At 44.6% G+C, this 26000-nt stretch overlaps 1 pseudogene; it reads left to right on the top strand.

The window, feature by feature from the left end:
- The window catches only part of LOC107114003, a 53927-nt pseudogene extending 33468 nt beyond the window's left edge, over window positions 1-20459 (top strand).
- Window positions 20460-26000: the final 5541 nt, after the last annotated feature.

Here is a 26000-nt window from a genome sequence, read left to right on the forward strand (position 1 = left end):
TGATAAGATTACCTGAACACTCTTGTTTTGTTCCTCAAAATGTCACCCTCTGTGCCCCAACCAGTTCCTCAAGGCTTTGTTCTGAGGAGGCCTTTCAGGATTTATCAGGATGCCAAAAATGGTGAACTCTGAGGGGATTAACTGCCTCCTTTTGCCTCCCTGCCACCTTATTGAAATTACAGGAAAATGGGTGCTGGACATCAATCCCTGAGGGCCTTGTAGAATCCTCCAGATAGGAGTGAAAGTCCAGGCTACTGATGTGGTCGGGGCACTTTAGACTCATCCCCTTTCCTTCACTTAACTTTCCTGATTTCTTTCAGTTTTTAGGATGCCATGAAGTGTACCTGGGGGCAAAACAGGGGAAAATACGAACTTGCGGGACAACAGTACCTGAAAACAAAAATCTTTAGTGCTTTCTTCCAATGCGCTGTGCACACTTTGTGTCTTTGTATGTGGGAGGAGAACTGGAACTAAACCCCTCCCCCACTCATACACTTTTTCTCTTGCATTTCTGGCCTCCACTCCAATCCCTGGCATGTGTGTTTCTGAGCAGGAAGAGGTTAGATTGAGAGGGCACAACTCCTGTGTGTATTTTAGAGCAAAGGCAAACAGGACAGACAGTCAGAAGGGACTCTTCACTCACAGGGCGTGACTCTGGTTTGGGAGCTGCCCATTCACACATACATACACACAAGTCGAATGCTGATTCTGCTCTGTCTGCTCCCCCCTCCCCCCCTTCTGCTTTGGGTTGGTTGTTCACTTTTTAGAAGAGAAGAAGAGATTGGATTTATACCCAGCCCTTCACTACCCAAAGGAGTCTCAGAGTGGCTTACAATCCCTTTCCCTTCCCCTCCCCACAACAGACACCCTCCTGTGAGGTAGGTGGGGCTGAGAGAGCTCTCTTGAGAACTGCCCTTGAGAGAACAGCTCTGAAAGAACTTATGACTGACCCAAGGTCACACCAGCGGCTGTAAGTGGAGGACTGGGGAATCAAACCTGGTTCTCCAAAATTAGTCCGCGCTCCTAACCACTACACCAAACTGTAATGAAGCTGTATAAGTATGTGTATAGGTCTCTGTAGTCATCCTTTTACTGAGCTCCCCCCGATAAATTTGACAAGATTTATATAAGATTTTTGGAGAACTTTCTCTATGGAATGAAGATATATTTGTATTTTCAGGGCAGCAAAACCTCTTTCAAGGCCCGTCTGCCCCATTAAAAAGTTACATCTGTCTTAAATTCTTTTAAAATATGTCACGTGGACACGTGAAGTGGCTCTTAGGGTGATTCTGCAACTGGAATTCCCTCCACATTTTCTCAACACTGAGGGAAAGGTGCAGCTCAAAACCACATTCAGATGCTATACTGACTGAAAAAGTCACCCCTGAACGGCCATAAATGTATGCAGAAGGTACCATAAAACCCGATGGCCAAAGAAAGCGAGAGTGGCATGCAATGCAGAGGGGAGTTTCTGTTCCAACGTGGGTCTGGTAAAACAACGGAGGGAAAAGCCAGTGCAGAATCGCCCTCAGTCACTCAGCTGATGCCGCTTCTCTTCCGTCTCCCTCTTTCTCCCCAACAGCAAATGTGACTCTGGATTTGGACACAGCCAATCGCAAACTCGTCCTGTCCCAGGATCGGAAAAGCATAAGTTGGGAAGACAAAGTTCAAGATCTTCCCGACAGTCCTGAGCGATTTGAAAAATTCGGCGGCGTCTTAGGCCGTGAGGGGTTCAGAGCAGGCCGCCATTTCTGGGAAGTCGTGGTGGGGAATGAGGAAGAATGGGCTGTGGGGGTGGCCAGAAAGTCTGTGAGGAGGAAGGGAGAAGTCATCTTTAGTCCTGAGGAAGGGATCTGGGCGGTGGGGAAATGGGGGGGCTACCACAGGATCGCCCGCAAGCCCAATTATGGCCCCCTGCCGCTGACTGGGGAGCTCCGGAGGATCCGAGTGTGTCTGAACTGCGAGGGGGGGCAAGTGGCCTTTCTTGATGGCGACACAGCCGTCCCTCTCTGCACTTTCCCAGAAGCTTCCGTCTCTGGAGAGGCCCTCCTTCCCTTATTTTGGGTGCGCCTGAAAGGCTGCCTCCAACTCTCTTCTTGAGACAGTGAATTCATACCCGGGCCATTAATTATATTTAAAAAATGGTCCTACAAAGGCCATTTTCCAGTCACCAAAGCTGACTTAAGTCAGTTTTCTCCCTCCATTTCCCAGCATTCCCTTGTTTCTTTGTAACATTTCATAAAGAGACAATAATGCATTACTTCACACATAGTATCAGTTCTGTTCTGAAGGAGAGCTGTGAATACACCAGCAGGCCTCCTCCAGCCTCCATGACAGGCCTAAGGCAATGGCAAACCATTTGTGCGCCTCTCTTGCTCTGAAAGCCCCATGGTCCTGTGGTCACTGTGAGCTGGTTGTGACTTCATGGCACACAATTATTATATTTATTTTTTTCTCCCCACTCCCAACTGTGGATATGAAGGGATAAAAACTAATTCTCTATTACTTTCTGAGGGAAAACTTGAAGACCCCCCTCTACTTTTGTTTTACCACAGCTGGGGTGGGTGTGGGAGAAGAGATGGAATGGGGAGCAGCGCCGGGGGAGGGGACGTTTCACCCTTTCCTTCACAAGAATTCACACGGAGGAAAGGCCGTGTGTTCACCTGTTACGGGGACCGCCATTCTATGTTTGTTTTGTCGACCATCCCAAAAGAATTTGAACTTGGAAATAGGCGGTGAAAGAGGGAGCTACAAGCATGGACGGCTTCAAAAGGGAATTAGATAAGCATATGGAGCAGAGGTCCATCAGTGGCTATTAGCCACAAGGTATAGATAGGGACTCTGGGGCAAGTGATGCTCTGTCATCTTGGTGCTTGGGGGGGAGGAGAAGAGATGGAATGGGGAGCAGCACCGGGGGAGGGGGCGTTTCACCCTTTCCTTCACTAGAATTCACACGGAGGAAAGACAGTGTGTCCACCTATTATGGAGACCGCCATTCCATGTTTGTTTTGTCGACCATCCCAAAAGAATTTGAACTTGGAAATAGGCACCCCAGTGTGGAAAGCTTGGATCACAACCTCTCTGGGGGGCTTCAGCTTGAGCACGTCATTTGTCCCCTGGGGTGTCATCTATTTCCATGGCACTATGCCCTTCATGATCTGAATAAGGGACAAGTTAAAAACCCAGGACAAATGCAAGGAATTTTTTTCAATTCAGGCACCATTTTCATTCACCCTCAATTTTTATTTAGGATTTATTGAAAATATATTTTTATCTTGCTCTTCCTCCAAGGTTCTCAGAGTGGCATAAATGAGCCTTCCTTCCTCTCTTTGATCCTCACAACAACCCTGTGATGTAGGTTAGGGTGACAGGGACTGGCTGGCCCAAGGTCACCCAGCAAGCTTCGTGGTGGAGTGGCCATTTGAACCTTTATTTCCTACAGCCTAGCCCAGGGGTTTCAAACATAAGGCCTAGGGGCCGGAACTGGCCCATCCAGGGCTCTTACCCAGCCTGCAACCAATTGGTATGTATGAAAAAAGTAAGGTACTCCCCCTTTTATGGTATCCCCAGGGGGGAAAAACCAGTCTTGCATATGATTAAATACATGTATTGGGGCTTTTGTGGGTTCCCCAGTAAATCACTTGCTTTCACTGCTAGGAATCAATTGCTTTTGTTTGTATTTTGAATAAAAAATAATTTTGTTAGTTGGGTTTGCCTGTGTCCTTTATAGAGTTTATATCTCCGGTACCTGTCGTTACATTTTATGGCACACGAGGCCCGGCCCAACAAAGTGACATTCATGTCAGATCCGGCCCTCGTAACAAATGAGTTTGACACCTCTGGCCTAGCCTCCAGCCAAACACTACTGGTTTATTTCTCTTTGTCTGGCAGACAGCTGCCTGGACTTACATGGGCCACCGCAGGGCACCACCTCTTCCCTGCCAGCCTTTGGATGAGCCCAAGAACAAGTGGCAAAGACATTCCCGGGGCAGCTGAAAACCTGCCGAAATCCCACCTCAAGTGAGGCTGGTGTGGCCGTGCCTGGCCTGTCAATGGCACAGAGGGTGCATCCATGAAGGTGGGGTTGTTCTGTGCGGAGATGGGGAAGGGAGTGGGCCCCAGCCGCAGTCAACACGGGTGCGGAGGCCAGGCAGCCTCAGCTGCTGCTGACTGGGTGGGTGTCGAGTTATGCACACCCAAGCCCCCAGAGTCTCATCCCAGTTTCCCCAGAAGTTGGCATTCCTAGGGGGAACCACTCTCTCCTGTGCTTCTAACTGCCACTCTTCTGAATAAAATCTTCACAAATGGAATAAAGGGAGAAGAATTTACCCGATGCTGGTCTTGAAATTATGCTTTCAGCTTCATCCTTGTCTGAGAAACATCCATTTTATCACTACCACTGTGAATAACGCACATTTTAATAAGGATTGGGAGTTAGTCGCCAACTATGATATTCTGAATGTGGTTGTCTTCCCTAATGACTGCCCTGAGGTTGAACGTTTGGGGGGGGGGGTTTGCTTGAGACCCAAACTACCTCAGGCTAGGAGTTGAACACTCAGCAAAGTTTAGGGGAAAAAATTTAATCCCCGGAGGGATATTTTTTATTATTTTTATATAAGACTACCAAACTACAAAGAAAATATAAGGGAAGGGGACTACATCTAAGGATAACGAATAGATAACCACACTATAATAAAAACCCAAGAGGAGGAGATCATATCCGTGTTAATCTAAGTGTTATTAATAAAAGTGTTATTACAACAATATACGGTACTTGTAGAGTTCTTGTTTGTCTCGGCTTCAATGTTAGTATGTTAGTTGTTGTGAGAGAACTTTCTGAGCATCTTCTTATTTACTTCGGTTTTCTATCTCTGAAATCATATGTAGCTTTCGTTGTGCCTGCACCCGTTTCTACAGCAGAGTCCTCATCTGTTCCAGAGGTAGCGGAGTCACTTGATTTGGATTCTTCATCTGTGGAAAGAGGAGAGAAAGAGGGAGCTTTGGTCTATCAAAGGAGGAAATCCATGAAAGGAAAGGAGCAAATTCTTCAAGGATGACTTATAGAACATTGCAGCCACCAAACACTCTCCAAGGGTAACCTCAAGTAGAATTCATTGCAGTCTAGCCCAGATGTAAGCAAGGCATGGATAACTGTGGCTAGATCTGACTGACCCAAGAATGGACACAGCTGGCACACCCTACAAAGATCAAGTCTAAACCAAAGCAGATGACATCGTGCCACAGGAGGAAAAATTAGAGTGGGACACAATTGTCTTTCAAGGGGGAAAGTAAATGGAATCCCAATTCATAGATCATGAAGGGTCCACTCAAACACCCAAGGAAGTACCTCGTAGCAGCTCTGCTTTCTTGGAGTCCTCAACAAACACCTCTTTCTCTAGGCAAAACATTTATTTAAAGCAGTTACTACCCTCCATTCTACCTTATATGTAGCTCATCCCCTACCACATATTTTCTTCATCTTTAAGGTGCTACTGGACTCTTGCTTTGTTGGTCTTAAAGGTGCCAACCATTGGACTCAAACTTTGCTCTAAATCTTCCTGTTCAGAAAAAAAAAAAAAAAAGTTGGGCAAAGTACGGTCATCCTGTCTTCTGCTCTATTCTTCCTAAGGCCTATTCAGACCAGATTTTGATCCATCAGTGGGAGGAAGTGGAGAGACACTGAGTGAAGGATACCACAAACATGCTTCTTCTACTTCAAGACTGGACTATTGTAACTCTGTCTACGTGGGGCTGCCCTTGACCTTGCTCTAGAAGTTGCAGCTAGTGTAGAACGCGGCAACACGGGTGTTGACGGTGATGCCTGTGCGGGCTCGCATCCACTCAGTGCTGCGTGAACTGCACTGGCTGCCTATTGAATTCTGGATCCGTTTCAAGGTGCTGGTGCTTAACTTTAAAGCCCTACATGGCCAGGGGCCAGCATACCTTTGAGACCGCCTCTCCCCATATGAGCCCTAGAGGACACTGAGGTCTATGAATCAACCTCTTCTAGCAGTCCCAGGCCCCAGGGACGTCTGACTAGCCTCGACCAGGGCCAGGGCTTTTTTGGCTCTGGCCCCCACCTGGTGGAATGAGATCAGGGCCCTGCGGGATCTATTACAATTCCGCAGGGCCTGCAAGACAGAGTTCTTCCACCGGGCTTTTGGTTGAGGCGGAGGATGTCCCTCTTCCCTCCTGGCTATCTCCCCTTCAGTGGCCTGGATCTTAACATCGGTACTGCTGAATTGACATCGGTGGCCTGGATTTTAACATCAATATTGCTGAATTAACATCAGAACTAGCTTGTCTGCATGGTATTTTATGGTTTTGCTGTTTTAATCGTTGTTTTGATGATATTGTACTGAGATTGTGAACCGCCCCGTTGTTTTGATAATATTGTACTGAGATTGTTGTGAACCGCCCTGAGCCCGTCTATGGGGAGGGCGGTATACAAATCAAATCAATCAATAAACAAATGTTTCTAGACACTTGTGCATTCTGCAATGGCTACAATCTGGACAGCTCACACGGAAGAAAATTTCCAAATCTCAATGAAAAGTTTGGATTAACAATAATTTTTTATTTTATTTATTTAACCGAACGTCCACCTGTCTCACTGGGAGTCACGGCTAATTACACAGAGTGAGTCAATACAATGGGATATCTTACAAAAATATTGCAGTTGTGGAAGGTAATAAAGTGAATCCTATGGCTGAACTGTTGTATTGTGAAGGTGGTTGGTTTCTGACTGCCCCTCACTTCTCTTTCATATTCATTCATTCATTCATCTGGGGCATAGTTTCCCTCGTCCCTCGGTCCACCTCTGGGTTGCCAGGTCCTCTCTGACCACTGGCCGGGATGAGGAGGTAGGATTGCCAGATCTAGGTTGGGAAACTCCTGGAGATTTGGGGATGGAGCCTGGGGAGTAGAGGGACCTCAGTGGGAAACAGTGCTCTAGAGTCCACCTTCCAAAGTATCCATTTTCCCCCGGGGAACTGGTCTCTGTAGCTTGGAGATGAGCTGTAATTCCAGGGGATCCCCAGGTCCCACCTGGAGGCTGGCATCCTTATTCCCTATAACGCTGCCGACATGGAAAACCCAAATTCTCCCTCCAAACAATGAAAAGGAGAGCCGCTGGTCCCTATAAATCCCCCCCCCAAAAAAAGAGGGGGGAAGAAAAGAGCTTCACCCCTACCTATGTTTGATCTTACCTGTCCTCTCTAGGAAAAACTCTCACGACCCCTTCATTTCTCCATGCCTACAGAATCCTGGCCGGACCTCGTTTGGTCTCGCAAGGGCACCTGGGAAGTGTAGTTCCCAGCTGTACAAACGGGAATCACAAACCATGAAGACATCGGCAGAAAAGATCCCCACCCACCGCGGTTTCTGTGTCTCTCCAGCTGCTGTCTCATGCAGGGGGCCGCCGCAGGAAGCCGCCTCATATGGCGACAGAACAGCAAAGAAACTTTCTCTCGCTCGATACTTCAGTTTTGCGTTATTCCGTTTTGTTGCAGGGAACTACAATTCCCAGAAAGACTTGCGAGCACCAGAGATGTCAAGCTTGCCCTTTCTAGGCATCCAAACATTAACACGACTGTTTGGGAAACATGGAATTGAACAGGGGCTCTGCTCTTCCTCGGTTTCCTTGGACGGAGGAGGAATTGGGCTGGTGCATGTCTGCAAGAAGGGTGAGTTTATGATTTCCAAAAGAGAACGTGGAGACGAAAGAGGGGAGGGGACAGAAAACACAGGTGAATGACATGAAAGAAAGACAAATATCTGGGGCAAAAAGGCACAGCTGCCTTCCTTTCTGGGCAAGATCTGTACACACAGAGGACTTCTGATTTCACACGCTTGCTTGAATGTGTTTGGTGCCACCAGCCTGAGTGTATTTTTATTTATATAGGAATAACGTCCTCATTCCTTTAGTCCTTGCAACCTGACAGCCAGCCACTCATCTGAAGTAAGTTATGCTTATGCAACGTCTTTGTGGTTTGCTTTCTCTTCCCCCGTTTCTCTTCTTTCAAATCCCAAATCTATGGAGGAGTTGGAGCAGCTGAATTGCAGTTCGAGACAAGAAAGGCGGGCTTTGTACAAACTGCAGTCATTCCCCAGTGCTCTGATAGCTGGAAAAGTCTCTGAGGCTGCAGGTTTCCGCTGGACATTCTGTGCCCTGCATCTCTCACCCGCCAAGGATGAATAGACCATAGGTTTGGTAGAAAAGATAGAACAAAAGACACAGTGACTTTAACTGGGCCAGCTTTAGAGTAACACAGAGCGCCTCTGCAGACAAAAATGGGTAAAAGCAGAAACTTTCTGTGCAAATGCAATTTCCATGTATTTCTGGGGTGAAATGTGCAATAGAGTATAGTAGATACTTATACAGTTACCAGGGTGTTGTTGTTATTGTTGTTTTTACATTTAATTGGACTTGAGTTTTAAGTGAATTTGACCAACAGAAGCCCAGTTCTGTGCAATGTTTTGAGTCTACATTGTTTGGTGACTTACAGCAGATGTGTCGGACTCATTTGTTACGAGAGCTGGATCTGACATAAATGTCACTTTGTCGGGCCGGGCCACATGTGCCATATAACCTAATGCCAGGTACTGGAGATAGAAACTATATCAAGGACAGCAGATAGTAAGCTCCAAGTTGGTGTATACTCACTGCAAGGCCCCATGGGCTGGGAGGGGATGCAGAGGAAAACGCACATAGGCGGACTGGAGAGGCAGCGGTGCAGCACTGAGTAGATGCTCCCGTGATGTTTGACTGCTGCAAATGAGGTTGTTCTGCCATGCTGAAGCCGCGATGGAGTGGCTCTACCCACTTCCCCCCAGCACTCCCTCCTTTGCATCAGTTGCTCGTGGGCCACATAAGAGCCGTGCACGGGCCGGTTCTGGCCCTCGGGCCTTATGTTTGACACCCCTGATTTACAGTATATTATACCTGTCAGAGACTGAAGAAGACTAATGCAATTTTTTCTTCCTTCTGGTTTGATGTATTGTGTTCTTTTAATGAAATCGATGGCCTATGGTATTCTTTCCTCTTTCCTGAGTGCTCAGGGAGATGAATAGATGGTTGACTGGGCAATATTTTCCTCTTTCAGCGATGCGCAATTTCCTTTGAGGAGGTATCCATGTTCTTCACGGAGGAGGAATGGGCTCTGCTGAATCCAGGCCAAAGAAAACTCTACTGGAAAGTTATGCAGGAAAACTATGAGACCCTAGCCTCTCTCGGTAAGCATCTTTTCTGTTTTATTATGAACATGGAAGAGAAGGGGTCTATCAGTGGCTATTAGCCACAAGGTATAGATGAAACACTCTGTCTGGGGCAGCGGTGCTCTTTATTCATGGTGCTTGGGGTGGGGGCAACAGTGGGAGGGCTTCTGGAGTTCTGGCCCTGCTGGTGGACCTCCTGATGGCACCTGGGTTTTGGCCACTGTGTGATACAGAGTGTTGGGCTGGATGGGCCGTTGGCCTGATTCAATGTGACTTCTCTTATGTTCTTAAGGGAGGGGGTGGCATCTTCCTTTGATCCTCTTTGATTTCAGAAGTTGTCTGAAAGTTTTGGTTCCTCTTCTCAACTGAGAAAACAGGTGAAGAAAGTCCAGGAGCTCTCCAGCTGGTCTCTCCTGCAGTGGGCCATCATATGATCCTGTCCTACACAGCGACAGAAGAGCAAAGAAATCTCAAATACTTCAGCTCTGATATTCCATTTGTTTCTTGTTGTTGCAGGGAACTACAGTTCCCAGAAGGACTTGCAAGCACCAGAGTACTCTACCCTGTCTTTTCTAGGTGGCCACAGGGTGGTTTTGGCTCTAGAGAGACAAGGAAATTTGGGGAATTTGGAATTCATCAGGGACACTCTTCTTCCTCGTTTCCCCCGGCTGGGGGGAGAATTTGGCTTTTGCTTGCCTGCACAAGAGGTGAGCTTTTGATTTCATAAGCAGAACTTGGGCAAGAATAGGGGAGGGGAGAGGAGAGGAAAGACATGTGAATGGACTGAAAGGAAGAGAGATGGAGAGCTGGAGAGGCAGGAAAGATCAGGCCGGATGGAGGACCAAGAGAGCGGCTTCCTGGGCAAGATTTCTGCAGAAGGGGTGGGGAATGCTTGTGTTCCCACACGCTTGAATGCAGTCCATGTAACCAGCCTGGATTTATCTTATTCTGAATGGCTAGATGACCCGCTGGTTGTGATCCAGCAGGGGTTCGTGTTCCATTCCTAGTTGTCCCCCATAGCTTGCTGCATGCTCCACGCACTAAGCCCACCTGAAAGGTGTTTGGTCATATTTTGCTTCTCCCTGTCTGTGCTGCTTCCATTTTCCTGGCTTCTGGGGAATCAGTCTTCCATTCCAAGCTGGCAGAGGGATGTTCTGGAAGTAATCTGGGCTAGATTCTGTCAGCTCCCTTCTTTCTTTACCCTGAAGCTGAAACCACTGAGATGATGCACTCACTTCTAGTTCAAACTGCAGTCATTCCACAATGCCCAAATATCTGGAAACATCTTTGAGGCAGCATGTTTCTGCTGGGCGTTCTGTGCCCTGCCCCCCTCACCTGCCAACCCCCAAGGATCACAGCTGGAAGTGAATACACCATGGGTTTGTCAAGAAAAATAGTCCATAACTAGGCCAGTTTATGTTTTTTTTCAGAGCTGCAAGCTTTAGAGTAACACAGAGCACCTGTGCAGACAGAAATGTTTAGAGCAAAACCTTTTTTGCAAATACGATTTCCATGAATTTCTGGAGTGAAAAGTGCAAGACAGCATAGTAGATACTGTTATAGTCAGCTAGGGTCTTTAAAGGTTTTGGGGTTTTTTACATTCACTTGGACTTGAGTTTTAAGTGAATTTGGTGAATAGAAGTCCAGTTCTGTGCATTTTTGGAGTTGGTCTTTCTTGGAGACGTTCAGTATATTACACCTGTCAGAGGCTGGCTGAACAAAAACTAATACCGTATATACTCGAGTATAAGCCGACTTTTTCAGCACATTTTTTGTGCTGAAAAAGCACCCCCTCGGCTTATACTCGAGTCAATACTTCCTAAGAATAGATGCTCAACTGGGCAATATTTTGCTCTTTCAGAGATCCCCAGTGTCCTTTGAGGAAGTAGCCGTGTCCTTCACAGCAGAGGAATGGGTTTTCCTGGATCCAGGTGAAAGAAAACTCTACTGGGAAGTAATGGAGGAAAATTACGAGACTGTGGCCTCTCTTGGTAAGGATTTTTTCCCTTTTATCATGAAGAAAAAGGGGACGGCATCTTCCTCTTGCCCTCTTTGATCTGAGGACACACTTCCAGTTGCCACACAGGAAAGAACTTCCACACCTGGGGATCTTATAGACCCTGAAAAAGAAAGCATTAAATCTTTTCATGCTCTTAAGCGCAATCTCTTGATGGAAAGGGCTCAGAACGGGAGAGATGAATGATGTTAAGTTTCTGCTAGGAAATCTCTGTGGCTCCTGTTTTGGCCTTTCAGTGTTGACACGTGTGTGTCTCCCGCAGTTCTTTGTTTGAGTGACTGAGGCTGATGGGAGGAGAGGAGACACGTGTGGGTCTCCCGCAGTTCTTTGAGTGACTGAGGCTGATGGGAGGAGAGGAGGAATGGCCTCGGTGATTAGACCAGAGAACAGGCCCTCGCACAGTGGCAGAGCTCTTGTTCTTTGTGTCAAAGGTCCTTGGTTCAATCCATGGCAATTGAAAAGGGAGGAGGACAGTGTTCCCTCTAAGATGAGTTAGTGCGAGCTAGCTCACCATTTTTTAGCCTCCGGCTCACAGATTTTTGACTCAGCTCAGGGAAGATGGCTCCAGAGCAAACTAATGTAGGCAGTAGCCAAATTGGCCGCTCACAACTTTAATGCCAGGAGCTCGCAAGGTAGAATTTTTGCTCACAGGACTCCACAGCTTAGAGGGAACATTGGAGGAGGATAAAGGGGGATCTTTGGCGGCAGGCCCGGGAAAGGCCCCTGCCTGAGGCATCCTGAGAGGCACCACCCCTTGGAGTGGAATCTGCTGGGCTTGATGGAAATTTCCAGACAAAGTCTGGGTGGAGTGGGAAATGGGAAGCTGCTGCGAGTATTTTTTGCTGTCTCACAAAGCTGAGGAGGGAAGAAGGTGGTAGAGAAGAAAAAAGAAGCCAGGCAAGAGATGCTGCAGACAGGTTCCAGGGGACAAATTGGGATTTTTTTAAAGGCAAGACTGCTTCTTCTTGTAACACTCTGCTCTTCCTCGGCCAGTTCGGAGCAGGTCCCTGTAAGAGCCTAGCCAGATACAGGCCAGGCGCACTTCTGAATTACCCTACACAGTGTCAGGTACTCTGTGGGTACGTTCAGACGGGGCGTTTCAGCCGGTATAAACTGTACCGGTTGGAACCGGTGCAGTTTATGCCGGCTGAAACGCAATCACACTCACCTCCTGACTGCGCAGCACATTGCAATACGCCTGTCCACACACAGCGGGCGTCGGCGGTTTGTTTGTTTTTTTACTTAGTTTGCGCATGCGCATAGGCAGCCATCCACAGAATGGCGATCTTCGCGCATGCGCAAAAAACCTGTCTTACATTTAAACTTTAAAGGTTGTAAAGCGATTACAACCGTTGTACTCAGGATACCACCACTTGGGGACCTTGTGGCAGAATACAACGGTGTAAAGCTCTTTGCAACGGTTAGGGACGGAAGGCAGATGTTCGCCGTGTGAACTCCGGTAAGTACACCGATTCCAACTGGCACCTATACCGTTGCAAATGCCCCGTCTGAACGCACCCTCAGAGTGTTAACTGAAACCAAGATGGATGGATAAGTGGGGGGATGGACTCCTTTCTCTCCTCCCTATTCTGCAATTTCAGGGAATACCTCTCTGAATCGGAGGTCTAACTTACCATCATGCATTTCTGCCTCTTAGTGGACAATGTATTTTAAGGAGCTGTTTTGCTCTAGTCCCTCCTATAATGCTGTGGTAGTGGGAACAACACCTGAGGATTTTTCAAACTGTGCTCCCATATCAGAGAAGGATGTATGGAATATGATTCATCATAAGAGATCTGGTGAGCATTCTCCCCCACTGACCACTGCTTAATTCTTCTCCGCTTAAGAGAAAAGTATACAGCCATGCCAAGGGGGAAGCTGTATGTGGCTTTTATGGACCTCAAGGGTCCATTTGATTCAGTTAACCGGACAAAACTATGGGAGAAACTGGACTACTCTGGTTAATCAAGGCATCTATATATCTAATAGCCAAGTTGCCCCTTCTGTGCGGATATCTAAATCCGCACATCGGGGGCACTTGGAGGGCAGAGAGATTTTCCTGCACACTTGGAGCAGTCCCCAGATGTGCAGAAAAATCTAAAAAGTTGAAAAAAAATATATGGGGGATATTTAAATCCCCCCCCCACAGTAAAACTGTTTCCTGCGCATGTGCAGAGAATGCTCTGGCCATTGGGGGGGAGGCTCGGCGGGCCCAGTAGCTGGGAGCCGCTCAGGCCTCACTGCCGGTACCCATGGGGGAGTGGAAGAAGGCTTGGCAGGCCCACGCAGCTCGCTGCCAGTGCCGGGGGGGGGGAGAAGGATTGGCGGACCCAGCAGCTGGGAGCCATGTGGGCCTCGCCTTCGGTGCTGGGGGGAGAGGGGTGGGTGGGGTGGGGGGAGAAGGATTGGTGGGCCCAGTCCTCACTGTCAGTGCGGGGGGGGGCGGGGGAGAAGGCTCACCTGTGGTTGCTTCCTCCTCCTCCTCCACATGGAGCTCTGTCCCTCCCCCCACACGAGTATCACAGATCCCCGCCTCTTGTGATACATTAATACTACTGCACAGTTTCTATGTGGTGGCAAGGGGCAACTCTCAGTTTAATTTTTGGTAGGGGAGTTAGACAAGGTTGTTTACTTGCTTTGAAATTTTTATTTCCTTTTAAATTTATATTTATATTTAAATCATCTGACACTGAATCTCTCATCCCTGGAGTTTTATGCCCCCAGATTAGCTTCAAAGGAATTGCCACTGTTCCTTTATGCTGATGATTCTGTTCTTATTTCTCATACTAAGATTGGTCTGAAGAGACTTATGGGATGTTCCTCAAATTACTGTTTAGGAGAGGAGTTGCATATAAACTACAATAAATCTAAAATACTGGTTTTCTCCAAAAATAGCAAGTCAAGACTTTCTAAATGGGTTGTAGCAAACTTTCATATTGAATAAGTTAGGAAGTTTTGTTACCTGGGGATTGTTTTCTCTTCAAAACTTTTTTGTCTCCCTAGCTTAAGTTTGCAGTGAATAAGACTAAGCCTATTACTGGAGCGACCTTACGTTTGTTTGTTTTTCTCTAGGGAAGCAAGATATATCCCTGATGCAATTCAGTTGCTTGTAGAGTTGGTTCGACCCAATTCTTTGCCATTTTGCTGCTTCAATTGTTGCCATCCTATACATGATATTTAGTGGTTCCTCACTGCTTACTGCTGCCAAGTCCCCTGGGGGGGCGGGGGTTTGTCTGCCGAAAGGGCCCCCAACCCGCCGGTCCGGATCAGGCCCGCAGGGGGAACCCCACCCCCAAAGTGCCTGGTTCAGGCTGACGTGCCCAGCGCGATGATGTCACCTGGCGGTGATGTCATCACACCGGGCACGTCGCCAGGTGATGCTCTAGCAATCAGCCTGAAAACTCTATGGTACCATAGAGTTTCCAGGCTGATTGCTAGAGTGTCGGCTGGCAATGTGCCCAACGTGATGACATCACTTCCTGAATGTCCTGGACAGAGACCAACTCTCCCCCACTGCGCCAAGTAAGTGACTTGGCAACCCTGTCATTGCTCTAGGGCATTTGATCTAGCTCATATTAACGCTAATCCTTCTGAAGTATTGCATGGGAGGTTTTGTAATATACCATATTCAGATTGTCTTTGTCCTTGTGGCCTGGGTAAAATTAATACTTCATCTCAAAAAGTTCTGGAATGTTCCTTTTATACTGTTTTTAGGAATCGATGGATTTTACCTCTTTTCCCACATTTATCATTCAATAATTCTCAAGGTGATGGTATTCCTTATATGATGCTAGGCAATGACCCGAATATAACCTTATCGGTTGCTAAATTCCTATCATATTTTCTTTTAGAAACTAATTGAGTACTCTTTCAGTCATTGCTCAAGATCTGTTGATCAGAGAAGCTCTGGAAAGGAAAGTACTCTCTCCCATGTTACGCTGTATTTATTATTTATTTACTTTAAATTCCACTTTTCTCCCAATAAGGCAAAAAGCAGCTTACATCATTGTCCTTTACTCCATTCTATCCTTACAACTGCCCTGTGGAGGTAGTTAGGCTGAAAGTGTGTTTGTGACCGAACCTCTATAACTTTACCATGACTCAAGAGTACCACCTAGTGTGTGTGGGATCTTGGAACCCCTGGATTTACATTACAATAACCCATTCATTCCCATTCCACACTGGAGACCCTTGCTGAAGTTAATCCTTTTTTTGACAACGGAAAAATCCATTTGGATGAGACCAAATGTTTATCATGGTACTTCATGGCAGGGACTATTGTTTTAGTAATTTTATGATTGGCAACATTAGCCTCTGACATCAAAGATGAGGCTCTCATAGGATTGACTCAATCATCTAGCCACTGTTAGGGGAGAGGCTGGTTTAGCCTGGATTCCATTGAACATAATTATCTGGACATTTGGGATTTTCCTTTGTCTTCCGTGAACAATGTGAAACAGGTCCACAGGATGGTGGGTGGGGGTTAAAGACTCCTGTATCATCTTGTTACTGTGTGGAACTCTGCACATGCTTTGAGGGATCTACCACAGTTCCAATAAAGTGCTAGCCAAGTTAGACTGACTTTGTGGCTTTTATTTGAAAATCTGTGTGCTGTGTTACTTCGTGCCTCCCCCCTCCCCCCCGTTTTTTTGAAATCCAACCACCCTTTCCCTTTTTAAATGTTATAATGAGCTTTTTATACAGGGGGGGGGTTTGGCTTTGTTCCAGTGTAGTGTATTTGTCTGGGGTATTCCTGACAAAGTGGTACCAAAGATACTGCACAGATGCTACATAGTTTTCCATGAAGTATTCTCCCGGGTTTATTCTGTTATAATTCTCCATTGATCTAGTACTGTGCTGGAAGGAACCCTTCTTAGGAATCAATATAGATGTTGTCAGGAGGTCCCCTGAGTGGTGGCAGCCGATATCAGGTTCTTTTCAGGGAACCCTTATGTGACGACCTCTTATTTGGGGAGGTCTGGTTTTACTTTAAAATGTTCTTATGGTTTTGCTCTCAGGGTAATCTCGCCGCCACCAGAAAAATTTAAGGCTTTCCACACCTTTATACTAATATATTTCTTCTTCTGGTTTGGTATTGTGGCACGGGGTCTAGGCCTTTCGAGGAACTATGTGTTTCCTGGGAAGAATTTCGTTCAGAACTTGTATCTTAAATAAAAGTAGATTTATTTGATGTTCACACATTCTTCCCTCTTATTGACAGGGAGCAGGGCATGTCACTTTGACACAATATTTTCCTTAGGCCATATATGGTTACTGTTTCTTTATGCTTTAACTTTTCATAATACACACAAGACTGAGTCTCCTTCAACTCAGAGACAGAACTGACTAACTGCTTAACACAGAGACTTTTACTTTTATATTCCACACAGGAACCTCTCACACAGAGAACTCAGGATAAAACTCATATTAACTCTTCTTACACAGCACACACTGCTCTGACTAACTGTTTAACTCTACAGTCATCTCACTAACTGTCTTTCTCAACTGTCATCATAAACTGTCTAAACTCTAACAGTCACTCCTGATAGACATTCAAATCATCCACACAGCATCCATTCCAAAAACCCCTCCCCCTCTCTGTCACTCACCAATCACACAACTTGCCTGTTTCAGCACTCTAGATTGTCCCACAGAGCAATATAAACCAAACTTTTAAAGACATACACACACAAAAACATGAAATCGTTACACCTTAGTCTAAGGGAGTTTTCCAGCCAGGAAAAGCACCATTCCCCCCTTCTTTCCGTCACAATATGATTGCTCCAAAATCGTCCAGTGACCTTCCATGGCAGAGTGGGGATTTGAACCTGGATCTCCCACATCCTGATCTGAAACTCAGACTACTACATCACACTGGCTTTTGCAGTGTGGCTGCTGTTGAACAGTAGCAAGCAGCTTGGCTTGGGTAAGTCAAGCAAGTTGCATTGTAGCCAGTTGCCTGGGTTTTTTTCCTGCCAACCCTACCTGTGACCAGTCCTCCCTCAAAGGCCAAAAAAGCCTTGCAAAAAAAACCTGCCCTTCTCCCTGTCTTTTACTGACCAAGGCTTAAACTAGCAATGCTGTGTAGTTGCCTAGCAACAGCCAGTGACTGTATTTGTTTCTTAAAGCTGCAGGTGCTGCTTCTATAATTAGGGGGTGTTTATGTATGTCAGATTATTCTGCAAACCTGGGGCATTTTTCAGATTTCAGCTGTCTTGTCTATTTCCTTTTTTCTTCTTTTCTGTAAACCAAAACTATTTCAATAATAATCAGTTGTTTTAAGAAAGCATTTCCCCCATGCTTTCTAAACACAGAAAACACTGTAACCTTAATATTTAGCCAAGTGTCTGTTCTTCCTCTGCAATAGAAACAAGCAACTTTGGGCAATAGAGGCAAGAAATCCCCACTTGTTCTGGTCACTGCTCTCTCCCTTTTCAAGACTTCCTGGCTTGTGGTTATATATTGCTGAAGTATTCTCCAGGCCCCCAGCTCTTATTGCAGAAAATACCACTCCCTACCAACTGTACCTACTAAGTGGTATTTGTTCCTTTTTATTATTTTATTTTTGTCTTTCTTTTCTAGTTGCAGATGTGAGGAAAACGGTATGTGTGAAGGAACCTGGATGGGTGATTGTGGAAAGAGATGAAGATCTAGATGTGGAATCAAAATCTGGGGATCAAGTGGTACCAAAGAGACAGCAGAGAACAAAGAGAGTAGCAAAACAGAAGCAGAGGAAAGAATTGATCGCCTATTGGGGCAAGAAGATGCCCGAGGTTTCATGCCAAAATGAAATACTGAGCAGAAAAAGAAGGCATAAACATTATGTCAGTGCAAAAAGGTTCAGCTGCAAATCCAGAAGTAAAACATACAGGCAAATATATAAATTCTTGGAGTGTGGAAAGAGCTTTTCTGTGAATGGCAACCTAACTGCACATCAAAAGATTACAAGAGGGGAGAAGCCATATAAATGTTTGGATTGTGGAAAGGGCTTCTCTCTGAATGGCACCCTAGCTGAACACCAGAGGATTCACAAAGGGGAGAAGCCATATAAATGCTTGGAGTGTGGAAAGAGCTTCTCTCGGAAGGGTATCCTAATTAGTCATCAAAAAGTCCACACAAGGGAGAAGCCATATAAATGCTTTGAATGTGGGAAGAGCTTCTCTCGGAATAGCCACCTAGCTGAACATCAGAGGGTTCACACAGGGGAGAAGCCATATAAATGTTTGGAGTGTGGAAAGAGCTTCTCTCAGAATGGCATCCTAACTGCACATCAAAAGGTTCACACTGGGGAGAAGCCATATAAATGCTTGGAGTGTGGAAAGACCTTCTCTTGGAGTAGCAACCTGATTGCACATAAAAAGGTTCACACAGGGGAGAAACCATATAAATGCCTAGAATGTGGAAAGAGCTTTTCTCAGAATGGCACTCTAACTGAACATCAAAGGGTTCACACAGGGGAAAAGCCCTATAAATGTTTGGAGTGTGGAAAGAACTTCTCTCAGAATAGCCATCTTGCTGCACATCAGAGGGTTCACAGAGAGGAGAATAAATGCTTGGAATGTGGAAAGAGCTTCTCTTGGAAGAGCCACCTAGCTGTACATCAAAAGTTTCACACAGGTGAGAAGCCATATAAATGTTTGGATTGTGGAAAGGGCTTCTCTCTAAATGGCACCGTAGCTGCACACCAGAGGATTCACACAGGGGAGAAGCCGTATAAATGCTTGGAATGTGGAAAGAGCTTCTCTTGGAAGAGCCACCTAGCTGTACATCAAAAGTTTCACACAGGTGAGAAGCCATATAAATGTTTGGATTGTGGAAAGGGCTTCTCTCTAAATGCCTCCCTAGCTGCACACCAGAGGATTCACACAGAATGGCAGCCTAACTGCTCATCAAAAGGTTCACACAGGGGAGAAGCCATATAAATGCTTCAAATGTGGGGAGTGTGGAAAGGACTTCTCTCTGATTGGCGCCCTAGCTGCACATCGTAGGATTCACACAGGGGAGAAGCCATATAAATGCTTGAAGTGTGGAAAGAGCTTCTCTCGAAATGGTATCTTAATTAGTCATCAAAAAGTTCACACACAGGAGAAGCCATATAAATGCTTGGAGTGTGGAAAGACCTTCTCTTGGAGTAGCAACCTGATTGCACATAAAAAGGTTCACACAGGGGAGAAACCATATAAATGCCTAGAATGTGGAAAGAGCTTTTCTCAGAATGGCACTCTAACTGAACATCAAAGGGTTCACACAGGGGAGAAGCCCTATAAATGTTTGGAGTGTGGAAAGAACTTCTCTCGGAATAGCCATCTTGCTGCACATCAGAGGGTTCACAGAGAGGAGAATAAATGCTTGGAATGTGGAAAGAGCTTCTCTTGGAAGAGCCACCTAGCTGTACATCAAAAGTTTCACACAGGTGAGAAGCCATATAAATGTTTGGATTGTGGAAAGGGCTTCTCTCTAAATGCCTCCCTAGCTGCACACCAGAGGATTCACACAGGGAAGAAGCCGTATAAATGCTTGGAATGTGGAAAGAGCTTCTCTCGGAATGGTATCCTAATTAGACATCAAAAGGTTCACACAGGGGAGAAGCCATATAAATGCTTAGAATGTGGGAAGAGCTTCTCTAGGAATAGCAACCTAATTGCACATAAAAAGGTTCACACAGGGGAGAAGCCATATAAATGCTTAGAATGTGGGAAGAGCTTCTCTAGGAATAGCAACCTAATTGCACATAAAAAGGTTCACACAGGGGAGAAGCCATATAAATGCTTAGAATGTGGGAAGAGCTTCTCTAGGAATAGCAACCTAATTGCACATAAAAAGGTTCACACAGGGGAGAAGCCATATAAATGCTTCAAATGTGGGGAGAGTTTCTCTCAGAATACGACCTTAGCTGCACATCAAATGGTACACATGGGAGAAGCCATATAAATGTTTTGAGTGTGGGAAGAGCTTTTCTCAGAATAGCCAGCTAGCTGCACCTCAAAAGGTTCACACAGGTAAAAGTCATATTCATGCCTGGAGTGCCGGCAGAGCTTCAGTCAAGTTAGAAGCTCTACCCCCCAGTGGAATAGTCATCAAATTTCAGCACATGGGAAACCAATTAAAGTAGTTGATCTTGCCAGTTTTGTCCTTGATGTCTGTCCTTGATGAACCTCATCGTGCTCAGTCCCCTCCTGTCTGTCCCTCCACCCTCATTCCTTTTCCTCAGACTCAAACAAATATATGTTGCATACACAAACCCCCTGTGGGTTAGGATACATGCTTTTTCTCTGTACTGTCTAAAAGCCTCTCATTTGAATGGATCATTCATCATGGTAGTGACAAAAAAGCAGAGTGGTATAATTTTCCAGTGAGAAGAAACTTTAACTGTATTAGAAAAGATGTCATGTTTTGGATTAAATGTCTGTCTTCCTCTTTGAGGATCAATTGTGAATTTAAACTGTTGTCTTCTGTATCTGTTAGGGCAAAAATATCCTTTTTTGGGAAAAGTCTTACAGCCTTAGGGGACATAGAGATAAGTGGGATTGATTGACAAGAATGTTTTAACTCATTTTCAAATTTCCTCTTACAGTCTTTCTAGAAAGCTTTTCTGTCATTAATAGCTTTCCGAGGCATCATAATTTCTCTTTTTTATGAACTGCCATCAGGTCAGTCTTCCAAGGTTCTGCAAACTTAGTCAAGGAAGTAATGAATACCACTTCCAGTCCCCATCTCCCCCCCCATTTTTGAGTTATCTGCTTCCGAACTTCTTGCCAGTTTTATTTTTAGGGCATTACATCGTTGTGATTCTCTTGTGTAAAAACTGAATGAGTGTATCATATCTGGACAGCAGTTGCCTGAGTGTTGCTTGTTTTATGTGATTTGAGAGCATGAATACATCAAATGCATTTGGCAGTTTTTATTTTTCTCAGCCTCATAGAGAGATGGTCCCTTCTTTGCAGGGTAGTTAATGTGATGCAGGCTTCTGTCTCCTATTGCTGAGCCACTGGAGCTGGAATAAGCCTTGGCCAGGTTTGAGAATACCTGGATATCAGCTATTCCATTTCATCCCAATGCGTTGGAAGGCAAGCTTTGAGCATGTACATTCCAATGTGGATTTTTATCATCGTGGCAGAAGTCATCTGGAAATTGTGGTTCTTCCCCGCAACTGAGGGAAAAAAGTGAAAATCCACCTTGTCCTGAGGTAACTGGACCAATAAATCAACCCAGTCTGTGAAATTCTTCCCTTCATATGGAAATAGTCAGGATAGGACCACAGTCAGAAGACGAATAACAGCTCCCTAATGGTTTCCAACCAGCTTAACTCAGTTCATAGCTGCTGGGAAAAGGTTTCCGAAGTGTTAGAGGTATCAACTGGAACTATTAAAACTACTACAGACCAAGCGTTGTCCTGCTAATGAATTCATGAATTGCTTGCTTTATTTTTTTTGGTTTGCATTGTATAATGATATACCTTTTCTCAGGTAGAGTGTCCTGTCTTGGAAGGGATGAGGGGTTTCAGGTATAAACCTCCTGTATGTATGTTAATCTATGTAATCTCAATTGGTTTCAAAACTAAAAATGCTAATTTTCTGGATTTCCCACATCTAGGCAGGGGGGGGGCAACAGTGGGAGGGCTTCTAGTGTCCTGGCCCCACTGCTGGACCTCCTGATGACACCTGGTATTTTTGGCCACTGTGTAACAGAGTGTTGGAATAGGTGGGCCATTGGCCTGATCTAACATTGGTTTCTCTTCTGTTCTTATCTGTTTGTTGGTTTGTAGTCAAATGGCTATTTTGCCTACTGATTTTTGGATGTAATACTAAAAACCATCTTGTACATTTGTTGCTGTGGTCCTGTTATCCTGCGTGCCCAATGCTAACTCTGGACAGAGTGGACTTTTGAGTGCTGAACATCTTCAGTCTGAATGGTAACATCTGGCAATTTTGAACCAATATCTTACTGTGTAGCTAGTTTTTTGAATTTAGCTTTGTTATTTTAATCCCTCACTGCTAATGTTCTTCTTGAAATATTCTTGCACATTTTTATTAAATTCCTTTTAATCACATTTGTGCTGTTTTGTTCTTCAGGTGGTTTCAACATAATTCCAGTACATAGACCAAGTGCTTACCTACCAGGTTGTTTGTTGTAAATCAGTCTGCAAGTGGCCTACCTTGCAGGGTTGACTTTCTTGTTTAGTCCCAGAAAGGTTAGAAGCCTGCCTCTTGACTTCTGACTGTTAGGATACTCAAAGGGGCTGGTGGCAGCTATTAAGACTCTCGTGTGTGTGTGTGTGTGTGTGTGTGTGTGTGTTTGGACTCACACACTTAAGGTTTTGTAATTTTGTATTCTTCAGGCCCTTACCAACAATCCCTTGGACTAGGAATACTAAAATCTTCCCTGTCAACAATCCCTTGGACTAGGGATTGCTGACAGGGAAAATAATCTTAGTTCAGAGTCACCATAGTATAAACTAATCACTATGATAAGCAGACTGGAAGTAACAATATAGAAAACTCAATCTGCGGTATAAGCAGGGTATAAATTACAATAAAATTCACATTACTTCTGTACAGATTTCACAGAAAGATATTTATATACATTCAAGTACTTCTACAGAAACATTCCTGTTTGGTTTAGCTCTGTTGCAATAAATGACACATGGGCTCCGTCCTCTGTGTAAATGTAGCTTTATCCCTTAACTCCCTATCTGTTCAGATCTTATTCATTAGCATATAATGCGAACATTTCCTCAGCCAGGATTCTCTCAGAGGGGCCTCTTTGTGCAATCAGGATTTAGCTACGAATTATGCAGCTGTAACGTTACGGTTCCTCAACAAATCTCCATTGTTTTTGTCCCATTTTTTCCCCATTGGACCCACAAAAACAAATCAGGTTTTCACAGGCTACGACAGTCCAAAATCTTAGTAATGATTCTACTTGTTTCTTCTCTAAGCTTCATCATCTCAACACAGTCCTGACATATGGGGATTAAATTGCTTTTGGCCGAAGAATTCCAGCAAGAATCAGAACCAGATTCTGCCACTATATAAATCTGATCTGGGGTACAGTAACACTAGTACAATAATTGAAAACCATATTCTCATATTCCAACATTAATTAACATTTTCGATATGTCTTTATCCTCTTTAATCCATGCACAACATGAAATTTCTATGGCTGTCTGATTGCCATGTAGTCCTGTAAAATGGATCGAGTAAGGGTAGAATCAATAAAAGCCAATACAATTTAAAGGGAGAGAAATTTCAGATTACTGGATTCCTAAATTTATCCCAGTTTACAGTCAGTGCTGGTGTAAACAAGCTATCAAGAAATTGAAAATGGACAATTCCTTCCACATTTTTACCCTGAGCCACATAGTCTCTTTTAATATGTTCTGGGCTGTGCCAGGCAGTATCATTTGTTCCCATGTGGATGAATAAGAAGGGATAATAATCCGTGGGTTTGAGGAGTCTTCCTACCCTTTCTGTCACATCCTGGATGCGTGCACCTGGTAGACAGCATACCTCTCAAGACGATAAGTCCGGTTGGCACACCTTAGCTTCTACCCCTCTCAGTGGGAAATCCTCAATTACCAACATGTGCCTTCTCCTATATTGGGGAGCAGAGGTTCGAGTCCTCTCATCCATGGGGGTCTGAGAAATTTCCTTCAAGCTTCATGGAGGCTGGGAGAGAAGTCCTTGTTCCAGTGTTCAGAATCAATATCTGTAAGGAGATCCAGGAATCAATTGCTTAGTAACCGAGGCTCAGAATGACTTTCCTGCTCCTGTGGGTTACATTCTTCCATGTGCCCTCCTCCTGTGTCAGGTGCTCCTCCATTTGCTGAGATACCTTTCCCCCCTCCTCCTGTTGCCCTCTCAAGAGTGCTTCATGTGTTCTGTCCATGAAATCTTCACCTTCCCTTATAAAATGGAGTGTGGACAAACGTGCCTCAAGTCCCTGTATCTTTTCCGCCAGTAGAGCTACCAACTTACACTTGCTGCAAGTGTAATTGCTGTTACCCTCAGGTAAGAATACGAACATGCCACAGACTTTGCACATCACTGCCTCGGCTCTTGCACCAGCCATGCTGCTGTAATCCATTTCAAAATTAGTTCTAAGGGCATTAGATTTACTGCTAGCCAAGCATTACGAGAAAACTGGTACAGGATATTTTACTGATGGTACATCATCCCAAAAGACATTGAAAAGATGGAGAAGAAAGGAGCTTGCTGGAAATGTAAAGAAGTAGATGGCCTTTTTTATCACATGTGGTGGACTTGCATCAAGATGCTGGAAAAATATACATGAAGATATCCAAAATATTTTAAAAACCAAATTTCCAGTGAAACCAGAGACTATGTTACTGGGAATCCTACCACACCATATAGAAAGAACTTCACAAGACCTACTTAGATATATGTTGACAGCTGCCAGAGTAATATTTGCAATGAAATGGAAGACAGAAGAATGTCCTACAACAGAGACCTGGAAAGAAAAACTAGCTGAGTATGCAACATTGGCAAAACTAATTATATAAACAGAAGACAACTGAAAGAATTTCAGCAGAAATGGCAAGCTTATTGCTCCTATTATGGGAATAGCTTTTTAAAACTATATGAATATTAAAAGTGATTAAGATATTGTTCTTCATTTATTTATTGATTTATTTAGTATTCCACTAGTATTTAAATATTTAGTAAGAATAAAACTTAGATTTAGACAAACAAGAAAATATTCAGGTTTTAACAATGATTTAATTTTAGCATAGAAGTTTGCTCAGTTGTTAAAGATGTAATCTCTCTTATTGTTAACAGATTATCGCTAACCTTAGGAAAGTTCTTGTTTATCCTTTTAAAGAGAGAACCCATCCCAAAACACTGTAATATCGATGTTTTATTGCCTGCTTCTATATTTGAAATATGTATTACATCTGACAATACCTCTGATTTTACTTGTTGTATGTAACAACCCATATTTGATAAATTTGTTGAATCTATATTTTCCCATACCCCTCTTCCCTTTTGTATCCCACTTTTTTGAGGGGAAAAAATTAATTAAAAAAACAAAACAAAAATGGATTGCAAAGACTTCCACAAGGATCTCTCAAAATGGGCATTAAAATGGCAAAACAGTATTAAAATGTCAAAAGAGATTCGATGCGAGCAACTGTAAAGTGATGCATATTGGGGCAAAAATTCCAACTTCACATCTACCTTGATAGATATTGGGGTAGGAACTAGATAGTTCAACAAAAATGTTGACCCAGTGTGTGGTTGCTATGAAAAAAGGCAAACTCCAGGCTGCCATAACTAGAAAAGGAACAGACAATAAAACTGCCGCTATCATACTGCCCTTATGCAAATTGATGGTGAGACCAGTCTTGGAATACTGTGTGCAGTTCTGGTTGCAACACCCAGAAACGGATTTAGAGCTTGAAAAGGTGCAGAAAAGAATAACAAAAAATGAGCAGAAGGCTAGAGCAACTGCCCTATGTAGATCGGTTAGAACGCTTAGGGCTGTTTAGCGAGGAAGAGGAGACATCAGGAAGATCTATAAACTTATGCATGTGGTGGATAAAAGCGAAGAAGCTTTTCTCTTTCTTCCATAATACTAGAAGCCCAGGTCATTCACTGGATCTGAAGGGTGGGAGATGCAGGACAGAGCAAAGGAAGTATTTCTTCACAAAGTGCCTAGTTAAAATTGTGGCGCTCACTGCCACAGGATGTGATGATGGCCCCCAACTGGGAAGATTTTAAAAGAGGAGTGGACAGATTCACAGAGG

Source organism: Gekko japonicus, unplaced genomic scaffold (assembly GCF_001447785.1).
Source record: "Gekko japonicus isolate JY-2015 unplaced genomic scaffold, Gekko_japonicus_V1.1 scaffold1234, whole genome shotgun sequence".
Lineage (NCBI taxonomy): Eukaryota > Metazoa > Chordata > Lepidosauria > Squamata > Gekkonidae > Gekko > Gekko japonicus.